Here is a 12,734-nt window from a genome sequence, read left to right as displayed (position 1 = left end):
TTAATCTGCTACTCTTAATATTTTTAAAAATAATTTCTATTGTGGTAGTGCTGAAGGATGCCAAATAGGGACCAGAGCCCCATTGTCAAAGCGAATAACACAAACCCCATCTCTCCTGCAGAGTGGTCACAATCTAGGGTTTACACAATACACAACAGGTGAAACCAATGTCAAATAATGGAGGACAAGGGAAGATAAAGTAACAGTAAAACTTAACACCTAGTACTACTGAATAATAGAAATTGCTGAGGAACCTCTTTCTTAAGAAGCCAGAGGATATTCAGTGCATGCCTGTAATAGGGTCCTCGGTCGGCTAAGTGGCCTAATAAGCTAGCACGTACCCAGTAGTAGGGGCAGTGGTAGGAGAGTCCAAGCCACCCACTCCACCTGGCTACAACCCAGGGCCCTAGGATGGGCAACAGTATTTGGCCTCCAAGGAGGCGCTCTGAGATACCCACCCTGGATCAAACTTCCTACCGTTCCTTTCTTTCTTCAGCTTCTGCTCCCATATAAGGGAAAAAGAGAAAGAAACAGAATGCAAGCCTCAGTCCAAACTGCACTCAACAGACAGTCCTCTTCCCTCAGGGGGCTTCTCCCGCCGCATCCAGGAGATCTGTACTCCTCCCCGGCTACCCCCTTCTGAGCTGGGTTGCTCCCTTTCCAGCCCTGTCCCCAGTCAGAGCATACTCAGAAGGGCTGGAGGGGCAGAGCTACCTGGGCCCATTACTGACCTTTAACCTTTTCTGGCCCAATGTGGGTTTTGTATAACCCATCACAATGCCTTTAACTTTTCTCATTTGCCATGGATATATTGCATCACAAACTGAATAAATACAGCTGAAAGGGCATCTCCCCGCAAACACAGTACTTGACTATTACAGAAAGACATGTAAAAGACAAATTGGCCTTTTGCACATCCCTCTTAAAAAGGTTTGTTTTGACTGTTTGAAAAGCAGAATGTTCTACAGTCTGGTCCAGTATGCAGGGATATTTATGTAGATGCAGAGGAGCCAGAGGGGCAAGGAAAGATTTGAAAAACAATGTGTTGACATGATTGAAAAGAGTAATGCGGAGGCAAACTGCTTGTACATTTTTCTCCTACAAATAACCTTTCCCTCCCATTGGCACAGAAAAGGCACACTGCTGAATAAAAGCCTGTCATGCTTTCCCGATTGATTTCTTTGCTATGTCACATTCCAAGGAGATGGTGGAAAGTTTTAACATTGGAAACAGAAGAAGGGAAGTAGGCATTCTGAAAATGAGATCCATGCTCTCTCAATCTTTTTTTTTATTCTCCTCATTGTGTATTTTTCAGCATTTTTATTTTCTCTCTCATTTCTCTGTTTAATTTTATTATTCATGTCAATATAGAAAAAATGATATTTCAGACCTGACTCTCAAGTCCACTACGTTGACCTCAGTGGCACTCTGTGCAAACACAGGCTTGTGTCTGCATGGAGCATATTGCAAGTTGGAGGACTATACAGTGCAAAAAAGCATGTTTGGAAATGTTCTTTCAGTAAAGGATTAGCAACTCAAGTGCCTATGAAAGATACTTTATCTTAACCAGGAAATCAGTGGCTACTGAGATCAGCCTTGCTCTGCCGTCTGCTTCTTAGTGTTCTGTTCTACTTGAGGTGACGGGGAAGAAGAGAGATTTGTGAAGATGCATTCAGCCTGACTGAAAGACTTTGTAAAAATTCTGCTGTGATCCACAGGGCAGGAAAAGAAAATAGCAACCTGCTAAAACTGCGTAATGAAGAACAGAGGAAAGAGCAAACGCACTTTCGTTCATTTCCGCATATGGATTTTTAATATAAAATAGCAGGGTGAGCTTTTCTGCAAAGTGATTTCACTTGGAAGTCTTCTCCATTCATTGCTTTAGAAAAGCTTTGGTGTGTATCATGAAAGATAGTGGCTGTAACTTATGTATTTGGAAATGAAGCGTTAACTGGATCATTACTGGTTGAATGGCATAGGCTTATTTTGGATGTTATGATTCAATAAGGTACTTAAGCATGTGCCTGAACTTCAAGCCCCTAAATTTAAGGCAATGGGACAACTCAGGTGCTTAAAATCATTGTTGCCTCTTTCCACAATACCATCTGTGCATGGTCAGGATCCACAGTGGGGAAAAAGAACAGGAAGTGGGGATGATTACTGTATGCAGGATTGTAGCTGGAAAGTTAATGAATCATAGAATATCAGGGTTGGAAGGGACCTCAGAAGGTCATCTAGTCCAACCCTCTGCTCAAAGCAGGACCAATCCCCAGCTAAATCATCCCAGCCAGGGCTTTGTCAAGCCTGACCTTAAAAACCTCCAAGGAAGGAGATTCCACCACCTCCCTAGGTAACCCATTCCAGTGCTTCACCACCCTCCTAGTGAAAAAGTTTTTTCTAATATCCAACCTAAACCTCCCCCACTGCAACTTGAGACCGTTGCTCCTTGTTCTGTCATCTGGTACCACTGAGAACAGTCTAGATCCATCCTCTTTGGAACCCCCTTTCAGTAGTTGAAATCAGCTATCAAATTCCCCCTCATTCTTCTCTTCTGCAGACTAAACAATCCCAGCTCCCTCAGCCTCTCTTCATAAGTCATGTGCTCCAGCTCCCTAATCATTTTTGTAGCCCTCCACTGGACTCTTTCCAATTTTTCCACATCCTTCTTGTAGTGTGGGGCACAAAACTGGACACAGTACTGGACAGACAGTAGGTAATTTAAGGCTATCTCCGTGTGGGAGACCCGCATGAGAAGGATGGCTGGGGAGAAATGGGTGGTAGGACAACTTGTAACAACATGGCTGCTGGAGGAATCACACTAAGGAAAATGGTGAGCAGATACAAAAAGGGAACACACTACATCTGTGTTTCATAAACTATAAAAATACACAAAACAAATAAAGAAAAAAAAGAGCTTCTGTTTCTTCTTGAATTGTCCATAAAGTTAGACGAAGCATAGAGTTATGTATGTAAAGAAGCAGGCTGAGAAACTGAAATAATAGTTTTAGAATGTCACTAAGCACACAGATTATTATTGCTTTGCTAATAAAACACCCACCCCATTTCAAATGATACAGCTTAGTGTTAAACATGATTACAAAGCAAAAAGCTGCATGAACCATTTGGTGCTTAAGGTATATATGGAAATTAAGGATGCTTAAAGTACGATAAACAGATGGGTATGCCACTTGCCTTTCCATGTACCGGATGTGTTTTAAGATTAAAAATACTAATGTACCTGGAAGCCAAAACATGTTTTCATGTTGTATGGAAATTGCCAACTTCAGGCCCTGAACTACAGAAGACTTTAAATTAGTTTGCATCATAAGAATTTAGCTTTATATTGAGCTTAGATGTACTATTCAGCTTTGTTAGTTCCTGTCATTTCTAAGGAAATATCCTACAAATTTTGAAAACTCATTTCTGTGGTAAATATATACATATATTGTTCACCCTCACCTGCATTTTATACAACTCAGAGTTTATGTAAAAGGTTTTCTACACAGCAATTTATGGCTCATAACTACGCTATTTTATGCTACTATTAAATTGTTCTGAGATCATTTAAATATCTATAGCCTGATGAACTACTGCTTTTGGGTACTTAACAGTTTTCAGAAGAAGCACAAAGTCTTTGTATATTTCTGTTACCTAATAACTCATCCAAGAAACCTTGCTTGAAGAATGACCATCATTGGAAGAGCATCTTAAAGAAATTCACTTCAGAGAAGGGAATTTATAACTCATGAGGTTCTTCCTTCTTACTTTGCCCATCAAAATGAAAGATCAGTTCCATCAATGCTGCCTTTCAGGCAGACTTTTATTATATCAGATTCAAGGTGAGAGAGCTGAGCTTTTAGAACAAACAACTGCTTGAAGGGAAGTGCAGGTGTAAACACCTGGGTCTCAGGATATTTCAATATTGTAGCTAACAAAATAATTGTATTTGGCTAGCCCTTGTGAAAAATAAAACTAGGTCTCCAAGCTACCCATAACAATCAGGTTTCATTATCTGGTGCTGCAAATTCATGAATTTCAGCTGCTATAGAGTTTTCTATGGGGGGAAAGGGCATTTTAGGTACACTACCATTCAGGTCATCACTTGTACACCCTCTGTTTCACTCAAGTTTTGATAGCATTCAGTAAATCTGTAGGCATGGTTGGAATGGACATTCTGGGACTCAGATACCATGGGTAAAGGGTGTGGTGAAAGAATCTGTGTGCACCTGAGAGCAGCATTTGAACAATAATATATGATCTGATTTATTTAAGCTGTTGGACATTCATCGCGTGTACATTACTTGAATAGACATTAAACTATTAGAGTATCCACACTGGCATTTCTCTTTATATTAGTACATAAAAACAATGAATTAAAAGAATGTTAGGCTTGCAAAGTCAAGCACTCAAAAGTTAGGAAATGCCAAAATTAAGGTTGCATCCCGCTCCCACACCCAAATTTGCTCACCCCTCTGCATTCCAGCCAAGCAGATTCTTGAATTTCCATCACTCCCTGGGTTCGAACAGGGAGAGCATTAAGAGCACAGAAGAGCCCGGCTTCTTCCTCACAGTTTCAGTGACCAGTATTACAGCTTCCTCTGGCAGTCTTGAGGAACAATTGCAGGGAAAGTTCCACTCAGTCCCTGCACACTTGGGCTGGAGCATGCTCAGTGCAGATGGAATCTTTAGAATTTGGCAGCTAAATTCTCCAAAAAGTCTCTACTGAACATATGAGAACTGAGCTTTTCAGTCTTATAACTTGGCTAAATTGTTTTCATGGGGATGGCAAAAGGAGCAGATCTTGGATACCAAGGTGACCTCACCCACCACCAAATTTAGAGATTTTGCTCCACGGAATGGAAGCAGTAGAGTTTCTCAATTAAATGGCTGTATTTTTTTTAACATGGACAAGATTATGTATTTTTTGCCAGTCTCATTCTCAGAAAATGCTGAATCATTTTAGTTGAAATATTCCAAACAAATTCAGCATGGAAAATTTCAAGCCAAACAGTCAATGCTTGTCAAGGTTATAAGCACACAAAAACAGGGTCTTACAGTTAAGATTGCCTTACATTTTCCATTATGTTTATAATATATTGGTGATAATAGGTGCATGTTTAATATTTTAATATGCAGTATCTGATTTGAATGTCTAATGATTTATTCTGTAAATTACATCAGGATTTCTAGCAGCTGAACACACTGCCACACCTTGGTTATGATATTATCTTTTAAAATGTGAGCATTATTTAAGATTTGGTGATCTGATTTTTTCTCTACATCCGGTATTCTCTGGCATTCCACCTCTCTTATTTGTAAGACTATATCTTAATGGATTATTTGATGTTCTAAAGCATGCCAACCTGAAAAGTATTGCCAAGGCTTTGTATGCATGCTGATTGCTTACATATAAAATTGGATGGAAGGCATTAAATCATGAAAAATATTAAAACAAAAAGACATTGGTAATATTTAATTTTTAAATGAAACCTTAAACCTTAATAGTGGAAGATGATTTCATACAAATTTCCTGTGGCCCCCTTCATGCACAGAACTCCTGAAATCAGAGAAACTTCAAGCAGCATGTAGGATCAGGCCAATATTAAAACCAAAAATGTACAGATTTGAAGGATTATTGTAAAGCTCCTATGAATACTCAATCAAGCAGATTGCTTGACTGACTGATCATTCTGACACTTTTTTTTTTGTCCATAGAGATGTCATCTCATTATATGATGAGAGTATCTAGCACAGCTGTTTTCAATCTTTTTTAATTTGTGGAATCCTAAAAAAAATGTTGAATGGAGTTGCTGATCTTTGGAAATCTTAGACATAGTCTGTGGTCCCCCAGGGGTCTGTGGACGAGAGACTGAAAACCACTGATCTAGCAGACTGGTCCTTTGCACCACAGACACTGTCTTTCTTTGGGCCCCAAGGGTGCTCAAGCCCCCCGCTCACCCAGACCCTGCCCCCACCCCATCCCTTCTCCCAAGCCCCCACCCCCATCTGGCCTCTTCTTGCACCTGCTCAGCCTCTTCCTGCCCAGTTCTGCCTCCTCCCCCAAAACGCCCCTGTCCCTGCTCATCCCCCTCCCCTCCAGCACCTCTTTTACACCATGGAACAGCTGATCCACAGCGGGTGGGAGGAGCTGGGAGAGAGGGGGAGGAGTTGATTGGTGAGGCCACCGGCCAATGGGAGGTGCTGGGAGGGAAGAAGGGAGCTGGCTGCCAGTAGGTGCTAAGCACCCACTAATTTTTTCTGTGGGTGCTCCAGCCCTGGAGCACCCACAGAGTCCACGCCTATGCTTTGCACTGTTGGAGTGCTGCAGCTTTCATTTCTAATTTAAAACTCAAATAAGTTGCTCTGCTGGCTGAAGGACAAGTGTACTCTTTCACTAGACCCTTGGGGCCAAAACCTGATGGGTGGTAGGTGCTTACAACTCCCACTCAAATCAAGAGGTAATAAAAATCTGCCCATAGACCTCACAGTCTTTCATGCAATAAGTCTTTTCACTTTCAGTAACTAACAATTTGAAACCAACTAATAAATCTCAGCTATGCACTAGTCCTCACTGAGGCCTAACTAGTATGTGTACTCTGAACTTTCTATACTGCTGCAGAGTGAATAGTAATATATATATGAGCATTTTCATTCTAACTTGGTTTTTAAGTGGGCTAAACCTTTTGATCTGTATTCCTGTGAAATTCATGAAAGTGTGTTTGATTGTAGAAATGGTGGAGAATAGCTATTCGACATGAAAACACATGTGCACTACTTATCCCAGAAGCGCTGACTCTCTGTTCATATAATTTCAATCATCCAGTCAAAGAGCAAAAACGGTACCATGTCAGAGAGAGGACCAGTACACCCCAATTAGTTAATAGCTAGTAACTGAAGACACATAGCAGATGAAACTACTAGTTCATGAACCATACACTGAAATGTGCTTGCACAGAGAGCGTGAACAATTTAGGATAACAAATTCATAAAGATCAAAATCTATTCATGGATAATTTTTGAACAGAAAGAAGAGCTACAACCATCGGATAAATAGTTTGCTCTGAATAACTCATTCAGCTCCATTCCAGATCACACTCATTACATGGTATGGATGTGAAAGAACTATTTTTGAAAAGTGGAAACATGTAATTTTTCTGTGTTATGTACATCAAAAATTACTTTTCAGATTTGTGTCAAACTTTCTCTGGCCTGTGAGTAAACATGAGATAGCAGACCTCTTAGCCTGAACTATTTTTAAAGGTAGGTGTTCCCAGTGTGATATACAATAAAAGCTTTGTGCCAAACTCAGGCCAAGCACAAGAACATGTGCCTATTAACTGAAGAGCTAAATTTGATCCTGTGTTTCAACATGATCAATAGAAGTACTACCAGGCTGCCATGATTGCAGAAAGAAGCAGGATGGGAACATTTATTAATATATAATGCAAGGAGATGAGGAAGAAAGCATAGGCAGACTTCAAAGTCAAATCTAGGTACAATGACAGCAGTTCAGTCAGCAGTCACAATGTGGAACCATTTAACCGACTATATTAAGTAAGTGGACACAGCCAAGAAATTTAAAATGCATTGAAACTATATTTATATAACTCACTGTCCTTGAATTCAGAACATGCAGAATTCAGTTGTACAGTTTCATTTTTAATATCACAAGCACCATATGACATTAATGTTGTATTGTCTTGGAGACCATGACCTCTTTTGATGACAGAAAAATGTCTCCTTCACAGATAAATTCAGACAGATAATGCACATACCACGTGGTGGGATATTGATGTATTTAGAGGAAAAGTGAGATTGGAAGTTGGTTTTCTAGAGGGAAGGCAGTTTCTGTTAGACAACCTGAGCACTCTCAGCTCTCATACAAGTAAGTAAGTGGGGAAGGCACTCAAGATCCAGATCCCCAGCAGTATTCAGGTACCTGACTCCCAGGACAGTATCTGGGTCTCAGCACCTTCAAGACTGGAGCAGCTATGAACCGATCCATAAGAACGGATCCATACTGCTATATATTTTCTTTACATTTAGAACTCTGGTTCTAAAAGAAACAAGTATACAAGTCGTTAATTAACACACTTTCAACTGTTGACAGTCAATGGGAGTCAGGCACCTACAGCCTTGGGTACACTAGAAAGTTGTATTGCTTTAACTATACTAGTGTATTTAAAGTGGTATAACCTCCTTGGGTGCACACAGTTATAGTGGTATAAAAGTGCTTTATACTGGTATAGGTATTTCACTATGGGAAAGAAGTAACTATACCAATATAAGCCACCTTTTATATTGGCATAACTGTGTCCACACTAAGGGTTTTATTAGTATAATTAAAAAAAAAATCACATCCCTAATCAAAACAGTGCTAAAAATGTCAAGTGTGCTTACCTCCATTACACCCTTTTGAAAATCCTGGCCCCAATTCAGCAAGACACTCAAGCACATGGGTAATCTTGTTAACTTTAATGGGACTATTCAATATGCAGAAGCACCTTGCTAATCAGGGCCTGAAATATCAAGGGTAAAAATAGCACTTTTAGATTAACTGAAATGCTGCTATTACAACCCTATTGTTGGGTAGTTTAAAACTTGCAGCTCTTCAGTTGGTGTAAAACAATATGGACATGATGGAACTATAGCTGAGGATCTGGTCCATATAGTTTAAAGGTGTATCAAAAATGAAAATAAACCCTCAAAAAGAAGGATGTAGTCAAATGTTTACTTGGAAAGTACACTTTTCAGACAATAAAATGTTCAATATTTTGTTCAGGGAGTAAGAGATTAAATAAATGTTACAGGTTAACAGAATTCACAGCCTTTCTGATGGAAAGCATTTGACACTCAAGATTAATGCTAGATTTATCCAAATTTGCAGGCTGAAGGTCAGATGAATTTCAACCTCGTTAGCAATGCTCTCAAGTCTATTTTTGGCTGGTGCTTTTGTAGGGATTCATTCCTTGTAGATGCTGATGTCTGAAATTAGAGCAACCAGTTGTACTATTGAAGTTTAGAGGGCTTGAGAATGCACCAGCTGGGGAGAAACAAGCTCCTTTGGTTCTCCTTCCCAGCCCCACAATACAAAGAAAAGAAGGTGATTATTCAGCTGTTTGATTTAAGGAGACCCGGATCTGAGCCAAAGGAAAAACAAGGACACAGATAAGCAAACGTAATCAAAGATAAGAACAATAGATAAGAGGAGAAAAGCTTCTTACCGATTAATTTTTCTCTGAATTTTCTTTTTAGTAGAGTCTTCTCCTAATTCATGCTTGTCTGTGTTTGGAAGGAGAGCTATGTAAAACTTGATGGTTTCAGTCCACAAGGTTTTCTTCAAGCCTTTCCCACCACCTTTATTTCATGTGGGGTCACAATTTTTGTAGGTCCCCAATGAGTTTCCAATCGAAAGGAACACAATCTATGTAAAACTTGACTATAATAATATATTAGATGCATCATTGGTCTGTTCCAGCAGAGCAATTCTATGTTCTTTTCACAGAGTTCCAATAGGTTTGAAGGACACATTTGTCTACTTTATAGAGCTTAAAAGGTCCTGAAAGAAGAAATTCACTGCATTCCTGTAAAGCTTTTCATTCTTATGCATTGATATTATCAGTATATTCGATGTTTCTGAAATGGTGTTTTACTAGTATTAGTTTTGGACATTATTAATGTACTATGGGCTTGTTCACTTTTTAGTTTGTTCTGTCACATTATTATCTGGATTCATCTTTGGTCCTCTAACTCCATAGAAACCCTTTTTTTTTTTCTTTGTTTAAATCCAGCCATTGACTCTCTACCATACTTATTTGCTTTACTGTAACATCTGAAGAAATTGCTGTCAACTAAAACAAGTGAAAAAAGCCTTTCCGTTTCCTTCAGAAGGTAATTTGATCAAGCAAATTCAAAACAATTTCAAGGCAAGACTTGTATCAATCAAATTGCACCAAAATAGAGCAATGCAAGCAAGTCTCATTGAGGTTATGATGAATTAGTATACACCTCAAATTAGTAATGACTGTTAAAGTTGAGTCTAGTCTCTTCAGAGTTTGTTTGGTTTAAAATTTAAGTTCTCTAGATAATTCTCCATGTTTTGGCTCTCAAATGATGGGTATATTAGGGAAGAAAAAAAGAAGATTCAAGGAATGTACATATTCCACTTAAATAAAAAACAAAACCAGAACAAGCTGATAATACGTTTGGCAGAGGAAATATATCAAAGGACTTTGGTCACAGATTCAGCAGAACACCTAAGAATATATTTAACTTTAAGCATGTGAATAATCCTATTGACTTCAGTAGGATTTAAGTGCATGCTTTAGTGCTATTTAGCTACTAAGTTTGTCATGATTTTCAGCTATTGATAAATCCTTGTGCTTTCTTCTTTTGTCCTCACACCCCAGGTATTTTTACTAATCCCAACAGTTCAGAATTGTGTAGAGTACAGTAATTGTAGAGCACTTCAAAATAAAGAGATTGTGGTACTCAACATTTCAAGTGTTGGTTTGTGAAAAGAAGTGAATGTGTGTATGCAGGAGGGGTACATAAAGCTTATCCACAAGGCCTAACTGTGTTTCTGAAGAAACAAAACCAATCATGGAAGTATGGCAAGGTAGGAGGAGATATGATTCTTAAGAGCTAGAAAAGTATGTTTCTGGAATGAGACTACTGAATGCACATAAGAAATCTTCTATAATTATTTATATTGGCAGATTAAAATACAACCCTGCAACAAATGAAATATGGATTTCTGAATATTCTCAATAAAGTTCTGTTTGCACCATTGACATATGCCAAATGTTGTACTCCAGGGGGGTTGTCTACACTGGCACGCAAAATTGGCGCTGCTGCAATCAATGGGTCTGGTGAAAATGCAATAAGTTGATGGCAGACGCCGCATTAGGTCAATATAAGCTATGTTGCTCAGGGAGGTGATTTTTTCACCCCCCCGGAGTGACGTAATTTACATCAACTTAAGCGGTAGTGTAGACGAGGCCTAAGGCCCCAATCTTGGGCGATCCCCTGGGTGCTTTGCACTTCTCCAATCCAGGGCCAACTTCTGGAAGATCTCCTTTCTCTTGGGCATTCTTTGGGTGGTGTGGAGCTGCTGTAGTGGTTCCTACATCGCCACCTCCTGGCTGCCAGTTTGAGGTGTGTGGCTAGGAAAACGGAGCATGATCATGGCCCACATTTTCCCCAGTAATCCAGGCTGCTATAATGGCTCCTTGGGACCTCTGGCACCTGGCACAGTTTAGAGCAGCTGTCAGACTGCTCTATCCTGCACTAGGATACTGGCCCCATGCAGAGCAGCCCCAGGACTGGAGAAATGCAAAGCGTATATTTGCATCTCTCCTCCTCTGCTGTGTCAATATGAAGACCAAGTAGTATCATATGCAAGGTCTTGTGTACTCTGTAACAAGGTGGATTCAAATTCTGTGGCAGTGCCCCTGATTGCTGTGGCACTTCAGTGTTGAGTTCTGAGGCAGCTTCAGGTACATTTACATTCATAAATGGGAAGTTTTGCTGAATATGAAAATGCAGTAGCAAAAACAAAAATTTGGTTAGACAGTTAGGGCTGCCTTTGGATGTACCACACCTACCCCCAGTTAAGGGAAAAGTCTCAAGAATTCCTCGCCACTCTCACAATTCCTACAATAGTGTCAGTTGCACACTCCATAAGACATTCACTTCCATCCTTCCAACAGAGGCCAAAAAACAATACAGGACCCAGCTTAATGAATCTTGTGCTCTACTACAAAACCTTAATGGCAACCTTATACTTTCCTGTGTTGATCTGTTAATACAAGAGAGTATAAAGTCACTATTAAAATTTTGCCTTATATCGCTTGATCCTACATGTTTTTTTGAACAGTGGGAGGTTTGCTATTGACTTCGGTGAGAACAGGAGCAAGCCATTTGATAATAGATAACTGCTCTTCTACCTCCCGATTAGTTCATATTGCATTGAAACCGTTGAGAAAGTTAGGTATTTTCAATTGTAAGAGCTAACAGCATTTTCCACTGAAAACTGGAATGCTGCAGCAAGTGTTTTAGCCACAAGATATGTAGCTTTACTTACAGACTGTCCTTAGAATAGCAGCCGCAGAGCTCTTTGTCTGAACACGATATCAGCAAATCACAATTACTAGTGTTTTCACATCCTCCCGGCTTTTAAATAATGTACCCATGCTTATGTCACAGAGTGACTCCTGATACTGAGCAGAATCTTATTTATTTAAGAATAAAAGCACAAAAAATACCATTCGTATTTGAGGATTAAACAAGTTATTTCCCCGCCAATATCACCGTTCAGAGTTTGGATCCTGCACCTGCGACATTTCTACTAATTGCCTTCCCTATTGCTGAAAAGCATCAGAAGAAAGCTTGCCAACATTTTCCTTTCTCAGAATTTGTATTCTTTCCGCACGGTTGATTACAAAGGTATGTGAGGGTGGGCGAGAGAGACACACAGAGACTGTTGCCTCATTGCTTCAGTTATGCACTTCTTTTGATATTTTTCAGATACATATTTAAAAAGTGCAAAACTAATCTACCCCTTTGAGATGAAAGGGCACATAAGTGAATGAATCTAAACAAAAAACCAAGTAAACACAAAGTCAGTTGGTGCACTTCTGGCCACTCGTTTCTGCCTTGCTTTAAAAACTTGGCCCCATTTTTATTAAGATGCAACATTTGAGATGTTGCACATACGTTCTTTTTGTGGGGAG

Source organism: Malaclemys terrapin, chromosome 3, assembly GCF_027887155.1.
Source record: "Malaclemys terrapin pileata isolate rMalTer1 chromosome 3, rMalTer1.hap1, whole genome shotgun sequence".
Lineage (NCBI taxonomy): Eukaryota > Metazoa > Chordata > Testudines > Emydidae > Malaclemys > Malaclemys terrapin.
This window is presented reverse-complemented; position numbering follows the sequence as displayed.